General features: G+C 39.1%; 2 protein-coding genes across 7 annotated transcripts in view; both read right to left on the reverse strand.

The window, feature by feature from the left end:
• Window positions 1-20,007, reverse strand: part of pld1b (phospholipase D1b) — a 57,425-nt gene extending 37,418 nt beyond the window's left edge. The window contains exon 1 of one of the 3 annotated variants that reach the window (XM_024282109.2): window positions 19,907-20,007. The gene's annotated coding sequence lies outside the window, so the exon portion shown is untranslated. Of the gene's footprint in view, window positions 1-1,424; window positions 1,444-5,879; window positions 6,001-19,906 lie in introns of those variants that run through there. The other 2 variants (XM_024282110.2, XM_024282111.2) reach the window with 2 other exon arrangements.
• The window catches only part of mon2 (MON2 homolog, regulator of endosome-to-Golgi trafficking), a 448,157-nt gene that overhangs the window by 273,995 nt on the left and 152,654 nt on the right, over window positions 1-21,508 (reverse strand). The gene's annotated exons all lie outside the window — the stretch shown is intronic.

A 21,508-nucleotide genomic window follows, 5' to 3' on the forward strand; every position in this document is an offset into this window, starting at 1 on the left:
CGGAAATAAATAATAATTAATATCAGTCTGTGATTCAGATATTTTTAGGCCAGCAGAGAAGGCCTTGCAGGCCCTGACGGCCCGCCATTGTTGAAACAACCTAAAACAACATTTTAAAAACTTTGAAACCATAACTTTAAGCATAATTCTAGATATCACTAGTTATTTAACATTACGTGTGATAATGCTAGTGTGAATGCTGTGAGCTGAATTTGGCTGCTGAAAATGCTAGTGCTGAAATTGATAGCTGAAACCACCGATATCACTAAAGCTGATAGCCAGCTAAAATATTAGCTAGATGCCAAATTAGCCTAAAAAACTTTAAAAAAGCCTAAATTAGCCTAAACAGCTAGCATGTAGCTGAAATATTAACTAAACTCCCAAATAGCCTAAAAAATCTTAGTAAATGCCAAAATAGTCTAAAAAGCTAGCATAATGCCAATTATTAAAACTTAAAAACTGTAACTTTTTAACATAATTATCAATATAACAATGATTTTGCCGTTTTTGTAAATCTAAAAACCTGCGTCATTTTCTCTGATATAATTTTGGCAGATCCACTGAAATTCACCTTTAAGTTGTGGGCAGGACTGTTGGTGCAGAGTAAGCCTGCCGCCACTTCCCATCATCCCTTTGTCTCTCCCCCTAGCTTACAGCCCCTCCCACCCCCAACTTAACATTAGTGGTGCTACAAAACGGTGATCAATATCAGTTATCCAGCTGTAGTTTAGATCCAGATTCCAGCTCAGATGAGGAAAACAAAGATGTTGATGGATCTATTTGTCTGTAAGTTTTGTTTTCTTCTCCTCCTGATTTACACAATTTGAATAAAGAAATACTCAGAAATGCCATTTTAACCTTAATTTTTTACACATATATTGGAAAAATGCAACACAAGTTACAAATACAAATTGCCATTTTCACACGAGCTGGTCTTTAAGTTGGAGAGAATCCAGCTTTGAACCACAGTCAAGCTCTGATATTAAAAAGTTAAAGCAGCTGAAATCTCGACTCCTCCTGCTGTAGAGCTTTCAGCAGGCAGACGCTGACAGGAGTAGAGGACTTCATTTGGACCTGAACATTCCAGACCAGAGCTGCAGAAATCACAGCCTGAAGTCTGCAGGAGCCTTCAGGAGGCGAGTGAGGCGTGGACGTGGTCGAAAGACGGCGAGCAGCCAGCTCTGCTCTGAGAGATGAGGTCAAATATCTGATAGCAGCATCGAAATGAGAAATCCGAGCAGATCATATCACAACTTCATCATCTGAAGTTACAGGTCAAACTGCATCTGATCCCAGAGCGGAATCCCCCCCTCCCCGCTCAGATTAAACATGAAGGGTTTGAGCGTTGTTTCTTGAAGCAGCCGGACTGACACGCCACAGACCTGCAGACAGAAAACTCCTGGCAGCTCCGCTTTTCCACTGACCTGAGTCTGGGGGGGCATCTTCCTCCTCAGAAAACAGACCCGCTGCTCCTGCGCAGCCTCCCAGGACAGGCGCAGCCGCCCGGCAGACGTCTGCGCGGTTCGGCTGAGAGGGGAGGGGGGCAGCACTCAAGAGCACAAAGGCAGCGAATGAGAGGAGAGGGAGGGACTTCTTGTTAAAGAGGCAGCAGGTTCAGGTGCTTCAAAGTGACCAGGTCAGAGGAGCGAGTCAACACTGACTCGGTTCTGACTCGTGGGGTCAGGAGAGATGAGGTGAAGAAGGCGTGGACCAGAAATCCAAAAGGAAAGTCCATAAAGACACCTCAAATGTTGGAGTAAATGCTGTGAGGGTGCAAACATTTCAAAAGGAGACTGTTTCTCAGATGATTGACACCACATGTTCATAAAAACTGGAGAAGAAGACTTGGAGCACAGTCGAGATCACGTGATCCGCTCAGATCTGCAGCGTTCAGCTCTCAGTGGAAACGTTTGTCCTGATACCGATCAGACTCAGAGAGCTGATCCTGCATCAGGTTGTAACTTCATTCAACAACCTTAAAACTGCAGCTGTGGATCAATCAACAACCAAAGCTTCAGTTCCTGAGTTCCTCATCGAACATTCAGCTGAATGAGGATTTGAAGCTATTATTCTCTTTCTTCTGAAGACAAACTCAAAGTCCCTCCTTTCTGCAGTGAAGGGCGGCTCAGACACACCCCTCTGGAAATGACCTGGAACTCTAGCATTAAAGCCTGAAACTCACTTCACTGTTTCCACAACAAACTCCTGAATGTAGACGACACTTTACAAGACTGAGCTTTAAATAAATCCCTCATTTATGCAAAAACACCAAAGCTGTTCTCTTAAAGGGGCCCTCCTATGGTTTACTATATCCATTTGTATGATCATGTATTACATTTAGAACACTAAAAAACTAATTATTTTTGAAATATGATTTTGTGGACGGTTTTAGTACCTGGAAGTTAAACGACTCCATCTCTGAGGCTCCGCCTTTCGCTCCTCGTCTGTCCCGCCCATTTCACAATGTCATCCTTGACCCATCAATGAGCCTCCCTTATCCTCCTCAGGGTGCCTGCTTTCAGTTTCAGACCAAACTTTGAAAACAAAACCATGTGACTAAAGATCTCTTCAGTCATTGGCCAGCAGCTATGGGGGCGGGTCCAAACAGAAGGGAAGGATGGAGGTGCTGTGGTTTGCAAAAGCTTGCCAGGATTTTTCCTTTATTCAGACTTTTTATTTCTCTGATGGATTTTGAGCGTCTGTATGAAGGCCAGGTTCAACACTTCTTACTGCAGGTTTGAGGAATCCTGCATGATTCGTTGTAGTCTGGGGGCGGAGCTTGCAGCACAGACTCTTCCTGGAGGGAACTGTTGGCATTGATCTTACATCAGCACGTTTCCTACCGCTCGTTTTCATGGGTATGGGAGGGGCTGCTGCAGACAGTGCAGGTTTTTAGAGGATTACTCTTAAAAGCATGAATGGATCAAAATGCTGCTTTGTGGTTCTTTATAGAGAGGAATGAACAGTAAAATGCATTTACAACCTCAAAAAGTAGAATTTTCATGGTAGGGATCCTTTAAAGACCCACTCCAGTTTGAATTATGTTTTTATCATTTCTGTGTTCTTGAATCATTTTTCTCATGATGGAGGACAAATATACAGAAAATTCAGATTAAAACTGTGTTTCTGAGTATCTTTAATTAAATAGCAATTATTAAGAGCAGATGAAGAAATGCTGTTTGTTCTCAGTTCTCAGTTGGTATCTAGAAATTGAAACGGACAGTTTAAAGTCTCCCTGCTCAGCTCCATTCTGATGAACCCACTTGGAGACAAATAGATCCATGAACGTCTTGGTTTCACTATTAGATGATAGCTCTGACATTGCTCACTGGTTCTGTTTCACCACTAATGCTAGCTAGGGGCTGCAAGCTAGCAGGACAAGGTATAAAAAAATAAAAAGGGATGATGGGATATCAATGGAAGTTAATTCCAAACTAATAGTCTGATACAATTTCTGATGCAGCTCTGAAGAAACTACGACCTATAAAAGGTCGAACTTTTTGAATTTGGTTATAAACAGCTTCATCATAATTAAAAGATCAGCTCATGACTCTGAGGTGTTGAAGTGGAGGCAAGCACCAGGAAAGAAGTTATTTCTAGAATAAACGAGCTGGAGTTCAGAGACTCTGTGTGTTGAGGAGCAGCACATCATCTGTTCTGCTTTCATTCCACTCAAAGCTTTAAAAAACTTTATTGCCGACATTCCCACAAACCTGATTGTTGGAATGTTTTTTGCTGACACTGCATTCAGCTTGAAAACTGATTCCAAACATTCCCACAGGAGAGTAAAACTTTCCAGACTCCCCTCACAGCTGCTGTGACTCTCCGATTTGATTCTTTATCTCAGCGGACACGCCTTACCCAACCCGCCACGCCGCCGCGCCAACAGCAGTCTGGATCTGCAGGAATGCTTACTCTGCTCTGAGTGTTGACAAAAGACGTCCGCCTGCCTGCACACTCTGAGGAACTATTCGATAAAGAGCTTTTCATGACTTGGCAGGTACGCCAACATAACCTGTTTGTATGAGCGGGGCCAGAGGTGAAGGGAGGAACATTGAAAAGAGGAACATGACTATCCAATCAACTGACTCAACTGTTCTAGATCTGCAGCCCCAGTGTGTCTTTAGACCCGTGGACCACGCCTGGTTCTCATGGTATCGGTCGTGTTTGGACCTGCTGACAGCCTCTGGGACACACCCCTCAACATACACCACACCCGCCCCGCCCACCCAGAGCGCGCCTCACAAACACATGACGCTGAAACTCAGAGGAGACGCGAGCAGATGAAAGTATTTACGTCCTGATTCCAGTGTTACACAACAAGAAAAACTAGTTCAAAAGAAAACCCCGTATTCTAAATTAATATGTAATATTTATCTATATAGGAAACTAAAGTACAGCTAACTCCAAACACACTCATGCCTCATTTCCTGTTTCCAACAGTTCACTTTTCAAATCCTGAAAATAAACTTTTACATTAAACAATAAAGAAACCGAACCTAAACAGATTTATATTGAATTTTTATTCTTAAAATGAAAAAAAAGTTCAAGTTCAGTGTAGGAATATTATTAAGAGACCCTATCCAATCAAAATGGTCTTTTTGGCTTTTTTGAACAGGTTCTCGTAGTGTTTTTCTCATGAAGAAGAAAGAAAATTAAGATTAAAACCGCATTTTGAGTGTTTTATTCAAATTGTTTTGAATCAAGAGACAAACAAATATTTATATCTGAAAAATGGTGTGAAACAATCAGTAAGCCCCCGGCTCCCTGCTCCGCTCCATTCTGATCATCCACTTGCAGACAAACAGATCCATGAACGTCTTTGATTTCCTCAGAATATAAACTGTTCTCCTGGATAGTTCCAACACTGCTCACCATTTTTGTTCCACCGCTAACGTTAGTCTAGGGGTGAGAGGAGCTGTAAGCTAGTGTGAACAAAGGGATGATGGGAAGGCTTCTTTATTTCCTGCAAACATTCATGGGTTCTGGCATAAACTATTTGCTAGAAAACAAGTTCATCATCATAATTAAACACCACTGGGAATGATTTGAAAATAGTTGTGATGCTTTAAAGTTTCATTCATTTTGCAACTGAAAGGCTTTTATTTCTGTATAATCTGCCTTTTTTCCAGATACCTACAGACACCTGAACTTTAAATATGTTGTTTTTAAAATACATATTTTAGACATAATGGGGAGGAAGGCACAATAAGCCGTCTCTTCTGTCTTCTTTAATGATCCATCCTGTTTATCACTGGGAAGCTGAAAAAGCTGCAACCCACTTTTGTTGTGAGTTTTGTTAAAGAACGTGAAACGTTGTTTTCAGCGCGGCCGCCATTACTGCACGTTACTGCAAAACAAACTGGTCATTTTAAATCCTTTCTTCAGGCGAGTATTTGGATCATGAATGATACAGAGGACCATGAAAACTGGTTCAACCTGTAAGAATGTTTTAGATGCAATCAAGTTAAGAGGATGATGACACCTAGTGGTCACATCCCTGTACTGCACCTCTACCAGAGTTCAAATCCAGGTTCAACTTCACAGTAATTCATCTTCTTTGACCATTAATCCTACACTGATATGATTTTTAAACACGATTTTATCCTTCAGATCAAATATCATATTTAGGAAAATAGATTACATGGAGACACAAAGTACTTTAACATGTGGAAATCAAACAGATTACAACTGTCATTATCTTTTTTAGCCATCAAAAGGACGTTTTTAGTTAAAGGATGAGTCAAAGCCCAGCTCAGACCCAACTCCCCGTGGGGAGAGCTACTGCTCCCTGCAGACCAACTCCCACATCTGGGGTTATCCATGGAAGAGCTGCCCAACGCTCCAGCACAGAACCCACAGACCTGTTGAACACTGACCTGCTCCTCTGCTTCCTGTGGAAAACTCTCCAGGCCTTCAGGTTTCTGGACATCCAGCAGGGTGTCTGACCACACTAAACTCGGTTCTTACACATCAACCTCGTTTGTGAGAAGTCCCTTCAGTGAAAGTGTCTGCTGAATGACTACAGGTGGAAGAAGATGACTAAAATATTCTGAGGGCAGAGCGGTCGGGCAGGAAAAACAGCGTTTCCAGTTGAGGAGGACCACACCTTCCAGGAGGGAGGACACAGAGCGGAGTCTAAAACTTTATGAAGTACGTTATTAAGACAGTGAACTGCTGCTGGGAGCAGAACAGTTGAATGGATAACGTTTAGAGACTAAAGCAGCAAAAATCCTCCAAGACTGAACAAAAACTTAAGGCTGAGAGCAGTTAGCTCCTGTCTATTCTGCTCATTCACTGAATGTTTCATAACAGCATCTTATACAAACCACATACAATGAAAAAAATACAACTTCACGAACTAAACCAGGGGTTAAACCTGAAGGAGACATTCAGGTCGAGTTCTCACTGACTATGACCCAGCAGAAGCCACTGAGTCTTCCTTTCCCCTTTAAAAAACAAGACACCGATTTGAATTTATGGTTTTGTTACTACTATGAAAAACCTGAATTACTTGTTCATTTTGCATTAATAAAACACAAACATTAAAATAAAATAGTCTTAGAAGTTCCTTTCAAAATAAAAGACACCTTGTTACATGTGATCATCTTAATGTAGCCAAAGTAGTAGTAGTTCATGTAATGTCAGCAGTGATTAATACAATAGTTCATTTCACTGCTGTTGATGCATCTCTGCCAAAAAATGTCAATGAAAAATCTCAAGTTACCCAAAACAGTTAGCATATAGCTGAAATATCAGCTAAATTCCAAAACAGCCTGAAAAAAACTTTAAAAAAAGCCTAAATTAACCAAAACATGTAGCTGAAATATTAGCTAAACTCCAGAATAGCCTAAAAAATCTTAGTAAATGCCAAAGTAGTCCAAAAAGCTAACATAACTTTTAACTTTACCACACTCTGCCTTCATACAATAAGAAAGTAACGAGTAATCAACTATTAAATTAGTCGCTGACTATTTTAATAGTTGATTAGTCGACTAATCGTGGCAGCACTACTTAAAATGTATTATTTCTTTCCAGAAATGGAAAATTCTCTTGATAATCCGGTGTGCCTTAATACTAGTTGATCTTATTGACATCCATTAATTTTTTGTAGTACAGGACAAGACACACAAAAAGTGTCAAAATAATGCAGTTTGACAAGTCAACTGTTAGTTAATGAGTTAAAGTTTGAGTTTGTTTACTTTTTCCCCACTTTCTCACTTCTTACTTTATAGTTACTTTTTAACATTTGTTTCTCAATATAAGAGCCACATGTGGCTACAGATCATTGAACTAAATTCACAGAGTTTCAAGAGACTTTTATGAAAATTACATTAAAAAAATCTATTTAGTTTGAATGGCATATTAAGAATTATAGTAAATGTGATTAACAATACTTCCAATAAGGAAATATTCAGATAAGCTACTATATACATAATAAATTCCTCAATTCGATTTAAAAAATGCTACAATAAGATGTTAAAATCACCAAAACCACATTTTCATCAGTGTTTAATGATAAATTAAACAGTGCAGTGCAGAGGGAGGGGCTGCAGGCTGGATGGGGGGGTCAGGGCTACAGGAAGTCATAAAGGTGTTTATTTCCTCCTGGATTTTTGACATACAAACATTTGCAAAGCAAATCTTCTCTAAAAAGAGAACCGTCAGTTGGAAAGTATGTGAATGTGAAACAGCTTTGTGGAAGCTCCACTCAGGCAATGCAGACGAGTTGGAGTCTGCATTGAATGAACTATTTCTAAAGCCTAGATGACAATGGTGGTCGTCTCACAGTGATGAAGAAAGACCAGATGAACACATTCAATCAAGCAAAAGTGAGATGTAAAATAAATCGATTCATTCTTAAAACTTCCTGAAAAGGAAACAATAATTGAATGCAGTAGTTTTTGAATCCTAAAGGTTAAATTGGTTTGTTTTCAACACAAAGTCAAACAGGTTTAAGCCATAAAAACACCAAAAATGCTGTAAAAGAAAATCAGTTAGAAATCAATAAGCATCTAATGAAGATCAATGCTATTCATTTTTGTTATCAGGCTCTTTATCTCAAACCTTTCTTCTGCATTTACATTAACCCTTTAACTGCCTGTTCACCCAAACGGTGGGAAACATTTAGAAAACATGTTTGTTAATACATTGATTGTGTGTATTACTGCCCAACGTACGGAACCCCTAAAGGGACATAGAAGAAAAAAATGTAAGTAAAAAAAAATCTAGTTACTGACTGATGTGCAACAGTTAGTATTATTGACTCACTCAAATTTATTTTCTTTAGTCTCATTTCTTTAGACGAGAAACCTGCTTTTCTGTATGTTTTAAAGTGGATTTCAACAACAAGTTCTTGTTCTTCAGCTTCAGCTCCTGGTCTATACATCCAGCAGAAAAAAAACATCACCAATGTTGGATCAGTCTGGATCAAGACTGTCATGTTGTCTCAGTAATCTTTGATTGATTGCTTAGTAAGCACTCAAACTGTAGTGATTCTCCTGCTCCTTTCTGTACGTTTTTCGGCACGTAAAAACTCAATCACACTTTCAGTGATTTCAGCAATCTTGGTATCAAAACGTTCAGAAACTCACTGTTTGTATTTTTTGGTATTCATAAACTTTATAGTTTTTGAAAAATTGGGCAAAATATGATCTAAAGGAAATTAATGAGAACGTCTTCAAATTTCAATATTTTAAGTAGATTAGCAACAAACCTTTAAATATATAAAATTGGAGTTTAGCTGATATTTAGCAACATGCTAACGTTTTTGGCCAATTTGTTATCTACTGAGGAATTTTTATGCTAATTTGGAGTTTAGCTTTAATTTGAACAAAATGCTAACGTTTATGACTATTTTAGTTTATTGAAAAATTTTAGGCTATTTTGGAGTTTAGCTAGTATTTAAGCAATATGCTAACTTTATTGGCTAATTTAGAATCTGCTGAGGTTTTTTTATGCTATTTGGAGTTTAGCTAATGTTTTTTGCTAAAGGGTAACATTATTGGCTAATTTAGTTTACTGAGGAATTTTAGGCTATTTTGGAGTTTAGCTCATATTTAAGCAACAAGCTAAATATATATTTTACAAAATTGGCATGTATTAGGGATTTTTAAGCAATTTTACTACAAATTTTCAAAGATTTAGATCAACTTCAGCGCTCTTTCATAACTAATGAAATTCCCAGTCTTTTACCAAAGGAAACATTTTGCAAATAGTTTTTGCTTTTTTTTTTTTGCAAATCCCTTATCAATTAAAAAAACCTTCACACTAGTATTATTGCAGGTAATGTAACTTTTTTTAGTCTACGTTGTTTCCAAGCTCAACTCTACTATTGACAGTGTTAAGAACACTAATACACTTTCAGTAACAGGATAATCTCACTGATCACCGTCTTTGTTTCTAGAATGCAGTTTGTGGTCCTGAATGTTACAGTCTGCGTGTTCATTAGAGTTAAACTATTTTACCACAAAGTGTCTCTGTCAGAAGGGAAACTGGACAGATTAAAAACAGGATATCCGGTTATAGGATGTAAAAGATATTAGATATGTATCTAAAATTGATCGAGCAACTGCAGTATGGTTTGAAAACCACAGATATGAACAAGTTGGTTAAAATGTATTAAATCTATCAAGAAGTTATTTCTGCTAAACTACAGTTTCTCTGTTTATTTTTCTACAGTTTTTGTCTGTTTGTGTTCATGCAATGTAAACAAAAAGACGTCCAATCATAAGCTTGCTTGTTCCAAAAGTCAGTACCTGAATACATTTCTCTGTCAAATGCCATGAATTAGTATTTATAGCTTTAAATGCCATATTAATGAGAAATATCTTGATTTTAAAGTTTCTGGGAAAAGAATCAGACTGTATCGTATGGTCAAAAAGTTACTTAAATCTTCTCTGTCTCAATTTGTGGACCATGTGTGAGTTTCATGGATTCAGCTGTTATTAATTATTCATTTTATTTAATTTGGATACAGAGTTTCTGCTGTTTACATTTTTTCTTCTGTTGTGAACAAAACAATTGAAAGTACAGGTTGTTTATTTTTCCTTACATCTCAGGTTTGTTTTGATTAGTTTTATTTAATTTATTAACAGTACATAGCATTGAAATAATACTAAATAAACAATAGACAGCTAATAAATGAAAAGGAGCAGAAAGACAAAAACTTATATAATCTGCCTCTATCGCTAAATCAACAAAATTAAATCAAATTATATCAAACAAGGAAAATGAAAATGACCTTTTACATAAATATTAAGGACATATAGACAAAAACACATTCACTTGTCCACACAACCCTCATTTAATTCTATTAACCTACACTTGGTCGAGTGGCATTAACTACATCAGTTTTATGACATTATTTTTTCTACATATTATCTCTAAGGTTGTTAGAGCTTTATTTATTCTAGCAGTAACTGTTTACTTTTGTTCTGAATACTTGATGTTCAGGATTAACCTTCTGTGTGTTGATGTGGAATAAATATTCAGGGTTAAATACAGTTCACGTCTGTTGACTCATCTCTACTGAAAACACCAAAATACTACATTTGACAGTATTTTCTTTTTAGTAATACAATAGTTACTTCTTCAGGTAAGTAGCTAGTTTATGAAACAGTGACTCTGACTAACTTTGATACTTTTTGAAATAAATAGTGAGTAACTTTACTTACTTCCTAGAATCTGATGGTTGAGTCTTCTTGCCACAAACCTTGCAGACATTAATGAGGATCTTCCTCTAAATCCTGTTATTAATCCTGGTTTATCATGAGACCTCTACTGGGAGGCCTGACTGACACATGTGTAACTACACCGAGTCACACCCACACTTCTGCATTTCTCTGAAGGGAATAATGAAGTCATGATGATGCGACAGACTCGGCTTCTCTGTACAGATTCAAGTTATCAGCACTGAGATTATTTCTTTCTTCACTTTGTTTCTACAGGATCATTTCTTTTTATAGTGAAGAAGCAAATGTGCTGATTCTGAATTAACCCTTTAACTACAAATCAAGACAAGATCAATTTAAATAATGTGGGTTTTTTTCTGATGCGTATTGCACAGATCTGCAACTTTTAAGAGGCCAATTATTACAGACCGCAACCCAGAAGGAGCCACAAAATCTTACGACACCTTTTACTATTATGACTAAAATAATTAAACAGTTTTTCTTCTTTTTTGGCAGAAATGAAACATGAAGACAAAAACAAAACTGCCTTTTTCCCCAAAATACTAATAATTTCTCATAAAATACAATTGTTTACCCCACAAGACACTACATTTTCTAGAGTCCTATTTTACCCATAAAACACTCATTTGTGGATAAAAAAAATACAACTTTGTGCAAAGAAAATACCAATTTGTGCCCACAAAATACAAATTTTTGCTCATAAAATACTATTTTTCCCACAAAACACTAAATTTTCTACAGAGTACTAAATTGTGTCCAGAAAACCCTCATTTGTGGATAAAAAAAATACAACTTTGTTCAAAGAAAATACCAATTTGTTCCCACAAAACACAAATTTTTCCCACAAAATACTTATTTGTGCCCATATAACACTAATTTACTCCCACAAAACACTAATTTATGCCGCAAAAGGATGTTTTTTGCCCACAAGACTTTTTTTTTCATACAAAGCATTTAATTTGTCCCCACAAAATAATAATTTGTGCCCTAAAAAATGTAACAGGTCTGCACAAAATATGACAATGCTTTCAACCTTTGACAGAGGTTTATATAACGTCCTTTCAAAATAAAAGACACCCATTGTCACTTAAATAGTCTCAGTGCAGCTAATGTAGTGGCAGTAGTGAGCTGTCAGCAGAGATCCATTGCCAATTAGTCGACTCTTAAAATCATCATCTGTGGCAGCACTACTCACAATCAAAGTTTCTAAAAGTACGTTTTCGAAAAGTGTCCTCCCATTTGGTTGAGCAGGCAGTTGAGTATGAGGCCAGAACAGTGTCATAATTCAGAAAGGCACAGAGTCTGTGTCACAAATCCACACAACCCTGGCCTCATAGTTAAAGGGTTAAAACTGAACATATTGATCCTGATTTGCTGAGCTGTTCAGATTGTTTTTGAAGCAAAGACATTTTAGAAAACACAAATGCTCACATCGCCGTCATACATCTGTGACTGCACGTTGACAGCTCCTGTTCCTTTAAAAACACTGGGTGCTTTGTGACTTTGGGTGACTCAGAAGACGGATTCCTGTCCTCACGGCGCTGAATCAGAAGGCGTGTCTTTGTTTACTATCAGATCTCCTGACTATCCAAAACAGGACTCACTTCAGGATCCGTCAAACCAGTGGCACAACAGACGGCCTGTGAGCTCCAGAGCGGAAACTGGTTTGGCATTCAGCTCTCCTCCCCTCACAACTCACCTATTGTACCAGCAGGAGGAAGCTCATCAGCTGTTAACACTTATTTACAACAGTGTTTTAGTCCCCAGCTCTCCCTCATGACTCTGAGGAGAAGATTTTTTACTTTTCTTGCAATCTGGTACATTTTCAAATGTTGTCCTCGACTTCTACTCAGATCATATTAGAACATGACACTTCCAGCTCAGCCCTCAGACCACAAAGTCTAATCAGAACTTTGAAGAATTGCTCTGCGAGCGTCTGTGGTCGTGAACAGAGATGTGTTCACGTGGAGATGTGATCTGATAGTCTAAATGGTGTCACAGTTTGGTTGAGAAAGAATGCCTCCGTGTAGGTCAAAGGTCATGACAACAGCAGTGTTTATGCAATGATGTGAATGTTTTTGACACGTAGGGGATGTTTTTGTTTTGACAGGATTTAAGCAAAGCTGATGTTTAATTCATGTTCAGGGGTCAAAGTTATAATTTAACAACACTGTATTGCTTAATTGTGTTTGGGTGTATTCATACAAGACACATTTGGTTGGTTTGATGTAAACCAGTTTGTTTCCAAGATAATCAAGAACAAATTTCAGTCTCGATTAGGACTTCCAAAATGAGTCGACTAATCGACTTAAAATAGTTGATGACTAATTTAACAGTCGATTAGTCGTTACTTTATATTATATAGAGTTAGAGTGTAGAAAAGTTGAAAGTTATGACATTCTGCTAGTTTTATGGACTATTTTGGAATGTATTAAGGTTTATTAAGCTGTTTTGGAGTTTAGCTAATATTTCAGCTACATGCTAGCTGTTTTGGCTAATTTAGGAATTTTTTTAGGATATTTTGGCATATCACTAATAGTTTAGCTGGCTATCAGCTTCAGTGTTTTTATCCATCAGTTTCAGCATGTTCAGCAGCTAAATTCAGCTTCCAGCATTTACACTAGTATTGACACAGGTAATGTTATATATCTAGTTTTTAGTCAGTTTAAAGCTAATGATGATTAAGATGTGTTTTACATCCACTTTATCATGACCTGAATAGTCGACTAATCAGAAAACAAAGTAATCGGTGATTAGCCGACTACTAAAATAATCGATTGTGGCAGCACTAGTCTGAATACACCCAAGTGGACCCTGGTCCGGGACCAGAATCTGCTTCCTGACCATCTTTTGAGGTGGTCTTGGTTCGTTTCCAATACAAAGTTCAGGATTCGATCTGGAAAAAATTAATTGGACTTGGTCCAGACCAACAAACTTTTCCAGTCTGAATACACCCTAAAAAATCCTGTAAATGAAATGTAGGTTTTCCCTTAACGTGAATCAGCAGCAAATTATTGTAATGGTTATAAATGTGGACAGAGTGAAGAACGTATGTTTGTAGACAGAAATAACTGCATAAGAGTATACGCCTCTGAGCATGTCTCACTATTCTTCTGTACATTCAGACTATCCTAATGACTGTGAGTTATACCTAAAGCTAACGCTACAAATGCATGCAGTTATGCTGTCATTTCAGTGAATAAAGAACCACAAATGTAGTCACTATGCAGACAGGAGCAGAACATTGGTTTGCCTCCATCAGAAGGCCACATTAGGCTGCAGGGAAACTCTGCATTTGTGCTCTTCTATTACTTTTGGTCAGTACTTCAGAAGATTCTCACACAGAGAAGCTGGAGATGGCAAAAAAAAGGAGACTAGAACTAGTGCTGAAAAAGTGCCTTCTTCTAATAGTGACCAGTCTCTAACAGACGCCAGTCTCCAATAAATGTCGAGTGTAACAGGTGTTTGTTACTGTTACGCCTCGTTTCCACTGAGCGGTCCAAACTGAACTGAACTTTTGAGTGTTTCCATTACAAAATGGACCCGTTAAGCAGGACCGACTGGTACCATTTCTGGCCCCCTGTTGGTCGTAGGTCCATCGAAAAATGGAATGGACCTGTTAGGGCGGAGCTTCTGTTGTCAGACGATGTAACCCGTTGATTGGCAGAAACAGCAAGCGTCTGACCAGCACTTTTCCTGACTGAAGATCCAAACCAAAAGTTTTGTCCTCTTTTCGTCTGTAATCCAACTTTGGTTACACTTCGTGCCTCGCTTTTGTTTCATCATTAAAACTATGAAAAAGAAATAAAATCTAGATCAACCAATACAGAGCAATACAGCAAAAAGCAGTACAAATACCTCGCTTCCACTCGTCAAAGAGTCTCTCAGAGTCCAAAGCATGGTGCTGCAGCTCTTTCTTCCAGCATGAACTTCTTTATGAGCAAAAACTGCAAATTCTCATGAGAATTATCATGTCGCTCTGAGCATGCTTCAACCAAAATTCAATGTACACTCCCAGAAAATAAAACCAAATAACAGGTATTACCAATTCTCAACGCATGAAGGACAATAAAAATATATATTAAGCAGCACCTACAGAGGTAATAGAGCCAGTCTCTAGTGGTGGGCGGGCTCTGTTAAGATCCGCCCATCTACCCTGGGTCGTGCAGACGCCAGGTGTCTGTGGTGTTTGTGTTGTGATCCAGAGCAGCGATGGCCGAGAAACCTTCATTCCATTTAGTGTTTACATTTTGTGTGGTGGCATTCGCCAAAGAACATTCTGGTGAGGAATCTGCTCCACATTTTTGGGGTGGATCCTACAACTGTATCCGAGAACGGCACAAGCGGGTGGGTGACATTGAGAAGACGGCTGCAGAAAAAGGAGCAACAAGCGATCAACGAAATACAAGAACTGGTTGGAACACGGATTATTGAGCAAAGTTGAAAAGGTGCACGTCTCTCCAGAACAATGATCTGCATGAAAGCAAAGAGGATTTTTGATACAGAGATGAATAATGCTTGTAGAGAACAGAAATGTTCACAGCCAGTATTAATCAAAAGATGTTCTAATCATTTCAATAAATCCTGAAATGTTCATCTGGTGTTTTCTGCAATTTTTTCCAACACAAAATAAATGAACCCATTAGAATCACATTCTGTCTGTGATGGAATAAACGTTGATCTCTAATAAACGCCAGGTCGGCTGACAAAGTTATAGAACAAGCACCAGCTCTATTGAAAGATATACAGTACAGCAGGAACTCTAAGTATAGAGAAATAGCTAATGCACCTCAAATAAATTCTCATTTTCATTCTTTTAATGATTTCTGGAACCAAATTTCTTTCATGAACAATTTTGAAGGCCTCCTTCAATGAAGCAGGAGGCACCCTCTGAACCAACATGCTTACAGTATGAATCTGTACATACTTGTTCAAGTCGTCATCAACCTCTTCAAGCTAAGCATGATTAGGAAATTCCTCCTGCTTCTGCAATACTGGCAGCCCCACTCACATACAGGTTCTTCAATGTGGCAGAAATAAGGAAGTGCAGAGGCAGAACACGTTGACAGTCAAAAAAATTCCATCCTGAAACAGTGAGGTCCTGTGACACAATGCTCCACAATAATGTCTCAGCTGATGGAAGGAAAACCACAACTCAGCGTGAGCTGTTCACACATGTAACCTGCAGGGTCTCCTCTGTCTGCATGTGGCCTTCAGATCAACCACAGGTTGGAATGTGTCTGCATGACCACGCAGCTGCTGCTGCAAACAGAGCCACTTCTGCAGACATGCTCTCTGGAGGGACGAATCACAGCCCCTCATCTAAAAGTTGATGAGCCCGTCTGGGTTTGGTGGTTTCCATGGGAACCACACTTTACTGACTGCATCCAGCCATGCACGGAGCTCAGGAGAGAGGGGGCTGACTTTGTCTTAAACCCTGTTATTATGGGATGTCACTTCCATTTAATAGTGTGCAAAGGCAGAGGAGGAAACACTTTTGGTAGTACGGTGCAGCAATAGCAGAAATACTGAAACATACATTTAGGAGAAATCCTGAGGGTTCTAGCATTAGGGAAATGAAAGTCCATGAATGTTACTTCTGAATATTATTTATTAGGACTGCAGCCAATGACTCTACTGAAGATGCCACCACATGCCCTTCATTTAGCAGCTGATTGGAGAATCCATAGTATGTCTATTCCACTCAAATCTGCAGGTTAGGTTTTAGGCCAGGGGTGTCAAACTCAATCGCACGAGGAGCCAAAACCCAAAACACACCTTAGGTCACAGGCCGAACAGGATACACATTTATTGAACACTCTAAAACTACATTTTTAAAACTTTAAAACAGACACTTTTGAACATATATATAAACTAGATATATAGCATTACCTGTGATAATGCTAGTGTGAATGCTGTAAGCTGAATTTGGCTGCTGAAAATGCTGAAGTTGATAGCTGAAAATGCTGAGGGTGATAGCCAGCTAAAATATTACCTAAATGTCAAATTAGCCTAAAAAGCTATAAAAAGAAAAAAAAAAAAAACTTAACTAGCCAAAACAGCTAGCATGTAGCTGAAATAAATCAGATCTATCACTAGAGATGACACGCAGGCGTTTTACTAATGTCCAAGATACGTAAAAAGCAACGCCATATTGGAATGGTATAAAAACAATGAGACTTGGCTTAGCAGAACCAGTAAAATGACCATAGAATTATTAATTTTGGTCTGATTTTAAAAATGAAAAAACTCTGATCATTAAAAAAATGATTCTCAGGTCAAGCTAATAATGTTTTTTTGCACAAAGTGCAGCAATTTAATGAAATTTCAAACTTAAACAAAAAATAACTTTTTCATTCATTCGTCTTCCAGACCGCTTTGTCCCTTTCGGGGTCGCGGGGGTGCTGGAGCCTAACCCGGCTACTGATGGGCGAAGGCGGGGTACACCCTGGACAGGTCTCCAGTCTGTCTCAGGGCCTCAATCACACACATTCACTCTCACATCCACACCTAGGGACAATTTAGAGTCACCAATGAACCTATGAAGCATGTTTTTGGACGGTGGGAGGAAGCCGGAGTCCCCGGTGAAAACCCACGCATGCACGGGGAGAATATGCAAACTCCACACAGAAAGGTCCCAGCCGGGATTCGAACCGGGGCCTTGCTGTGAGGCAGGAGCGCTAACCACTGCACCACCGTGCAGCCCCAAAAAATAACTTAATATAGGAAACGCAATGCATACTGGATCCGGCCCCCGGGCCTTTACTTTGACACATGTATTTTAGATGAATAAATACGTGATTGAAGTCTTAGAATCGTGTGATTTAGAGACCTTCAGAGAAAATAAGCCCCAAAAACATTCAAACAAAGGCTTTCTGAAAAGCAGACAAGCTAGCGGCCTTTAGGTTACTCGATTATCTCTGCGACTGAGCGCTGTCACATCACCTTTCACCTGCACCAAGACTTTCTCACACCAGGAAATGTGATTTCCATAGAAAGTAGAGCAACGTAGAGCTGCTGTGACCTTTTTCGCTTCCCTGCAGGGGACGTGTTGCAGCCTCTTCAACCTGCTGGTATTTCCTGCTGCTGGTATTGATTAAAGCCTAGAACAACCCACCACGCCTGCTGCCCCTTGAGCTTTCAGTCCATCTTGAGTGTGTGGGTTTGTTGCAAACGCACACAAGCACACACCCACAAAGTCAATTAGGAGCTGCTGTTTGCTGAAAGAGCCATTACACTCTGGGTCCTACAATACCTGGAGAAGCACTGATCACAGTCTATAAAGTTGATCTGTGTGGGACTGCAGAGGAGCAGCCCTGCATGAAACCACCATAAGAGAGAAATAAATCTGAATAAACCTTTAACACCTGAGGCATCGTCGGCAACCCTCAAATACAAATCTTGAACATACTGTAACTTTTCAACCGTTAACAGGATCATTCCAGTAGATTTTGAAGGAGAAAAGCAGAGTTACAGTAAATCAAAGAACATAAACACTGGAGTTCCAGTAAAGGGTTAATGTTTTAAGTTGATTTATTCAGGAACGCCCGGTCTGCAGGCTGCAGCCAGGGGTAGTTGACTCAACCACACAGAGGGCCAAAATCTGAAACACTCCTTAGGTCACGGGTCGCACAGGATAAATATTTATTGAACACTCTAAAACTACATTTTGAAAACTTTAAAACTGTAACTTTTTAACATAATTATGAACTAGATATATAGCATTACCTGTGATAATACTCCTCAAAAACTAAATAAAAAAAGCTTAAATAAGCCAAAACAGCTAGCATGTAGCTGAAAATTTAGTTAATGACAAAAATAGCCTAAAAAATCTTAGTAAATGCCAAAATAGTCCAAAAAACTAGCAGAATGGCAATTTTTAAAACTGTAACTTTTTAACATAATTATGAATCATAAAAAGGCAGGAATATTATTCCTGAATAAATCAACTTAAACCTTAAGTAACTCTCAATATTTTATAAAAATATATTTTGTCAAAATCATACAAGTTAGAAATGCACAAGATAACATCGGGTTATTAATGACAATAAAATAAAATGATCTGGATCCGGATCTCCGGGTTATTCTATCAGCCCCCGGGCCTTGACTTTGACACACATGGTGTAGACAGATGGATGATAGGAAATGGGGGAGTGTTTATGCATCTAATGTCCAAGAAAATAACATTTTTTTTCCCCCCATTTTGTCTAAAAACAGTAAAATTGCTGTGAAAAGATCACTGTGAAGTATAGTAGAATAATAGATCAGAGGATGATCGGATATAAGATCATTAAATCACTTGTGTGAACCCTGTGATAGATAAACATTTTAGTCATGTCAGAAAAAGCTAGACTCATTCCAAAATCAGCTTTCAATAATGTTTGCAAAACGATCAAACATCCTCATTTTAATCTGAAGTACTCTTCAGAACCAAAAGTCCATTCACCTAAATGTTTTTCTGTTTTGGTAAAAATAATTACAAAGAATGCTGATAAAGTGATTCAAAAGTCATAAAGACTTTTTCTCTGATGATCCACAGCAAACATCGTGACTTTACCAGCAAACAGGAGCTCCTGCACAAAAAAACAAACCTCAGATTCAAAGGAACAGAGTTTCCCTTAGTAAAAACTAAAAACTGGACCAGATCTTCTGAACCTCAGACCTCAATGTGCAGCAACATGTCAGCTGTGCTGTAAACCAGCTGATGTAAGTCCAGGCGTTTGGAAATGTTCTGGAAATCTCACACGCGGACTGAGGTGACAAACAACTTGTGACGGAGAACGGGAGCGTTCAGAGCGCTGGATGCTGCGCGCTGACGGAGATGACCTGTGAGGAGGAAGTGGTTTGATTGTGTTTGAGCGCCGCGGAGCGAAAAGAGGAAGCGGCCGCCGCGCATTCAGGTCTGACCCGATCCCCGCCGGAGCCGCTCCAGAACCCGCTCCGGGCCCGAGCCGGGCCCCCGCGGATCCTCTGGAGGAATTCGCGTCAAAGCTGTCCCCGCGCGCGCACGCGCCCACCACCATGCGGGGATGCTTCGACGGGTCAGAGAGCTCTCCCCCGCATCAAACTTCACAGCACGAATGACCGCTTTGGAGGCGTTCACGCACGCGTGGACCCACCACGCGGGAAACTTTACGCAGACAGAACCAGCAAGCCAGAAGGCGCGCGCGCGGCTGCGCGTTCACTTTGACAGCGAAGAAAACGAGCCTTACCTCATGAGAAACAGCTGCTGCTCTGAGGACCGAGGCGCAGCGGCGGGTCACCAAACCACTGCATTTACGCACGAGCTGCGGGGCCGCTTCCTGCGGCTTTCCTGCCAAAATAAAATACCGCAACGCCAACGCGCTGCTGGGGACACCTCTGCGTCAAGACGCATAGCTACAGACGCGTGTGCTTTAAAAACAAGGATTATAACAACGGAGAGCAGTTTTCTCTTAATTATCATGGAGGTAATGAGCAAACCCAACTTTTGAAACTGGTTTATATGGAACGAAATTGAGGCCAATATTATTTAAAACCCAAATAAAACAAATTGAAAAAAATATTGGTGTTTGACCAAAAAATTGAAACTTTTTGCTATTCTGAAACAAACGTAATTATTTTCAGCTTGAAATGTTGTGTTTTTTAGGTTTCAGAACTTAAAATTTCAATTTCAAAACTTTTTTTCACTTTCAAATCCTATTTTTTCAAATTGAAATTTTGAGTTTGAAAACGTAAAAATAGAACACAGGAAGCGGATAATATCAATAGTAAAACGTATCAGCCTTTTTTGTTTGCCTAAACTTCAATATTTTTATTTGTTTTATTTGGGTTTCAAATAATATTGGCCTCAATTTAGCTCCATAGTTCAAACCACTTTTATCAACTTAATTATGAATTATTTTAGAAATGTTGTGATTTTTTTTCTGTTTTGTTAAACATATTTCCTAAATAAACTGTTTTTTGTCCATCTGATCAAGGTTTAATGAAACAGACAAAATGGAAATAACATAGGCTACATCATTTCTAAAACTAAAAAAAAGCAATTAGTGGCTTCAAAATCAAATGTACAAAATAAATATTTCCACATTTAAACGCATTTTTAACAAACATCATGAAACTATGAAACATTTAACATTTAAACAAAAAACGACTGAAACTCACTGTGCCAATGATTTATTTGCAAAACATCTTTAATAAAAATGCACCAAAATATATTTTTCCAGAAACCTACAGACATTAGAAAATGTTTGATTTTCTTTCAAGTCTCGCAACACTGAGCAATTCTGATTAACATGTTACTTTATTATGTACAAACAGTATTTTGAATTTATTTAAAAGTTTACTAATGCATGATGGAACCAAATGGAATATTCGTATGGTTCGTATTGCCTTCTCTCGAGCATGTGAAGAGGAGCTTTTATTGTGAAGGACAACATCCGGTAAGTGCTGTTTGACGTTTGATGGCTGGCAGTGAGACAGAAAACACGCCATCTGCTAAGTGGTTCCTCAGAAGAGGCTGTAACCTGTTTGATCAAGGTTATTGCTGAAAACGTTAGGAGGATTCTGCGCATGTGCAGCAAAAGCGTGCACGTATATTGAAATACGTGGATTTAATACTAAGTCCCACGTGTGAGTTTCACACTGCACGCTCGTGACAGCGCACAGATGCACACCTTAAAGCAGCGTATTTGGCGCCAGCCGCCTCTGGTTTGCAGATGGAGGCTGCACGCAAACACGACAAGGATGCGGGGATGCGGAGATGCGCCTCCTTGAGCCGCGAGGAGCTGCAGCGCATAATCAAACTGTCCACAGTCCTGACTGTGTGGGAGGAG

The sequence above is a fragment of the Oryzias melastigma genome, linkage group LG6 (assembly GCF_002922805.2).
Source record: "Oryzias melastigma strain HK-1 linkage group LG6, ASM292280v2, whole genome shotgun sequence".
NCBI lineage: Eukaryota > Metazoa > Chordata > Actinopteri > Beloniformes > Adrianichthyidae > Oryzias > Oryzias melastigma.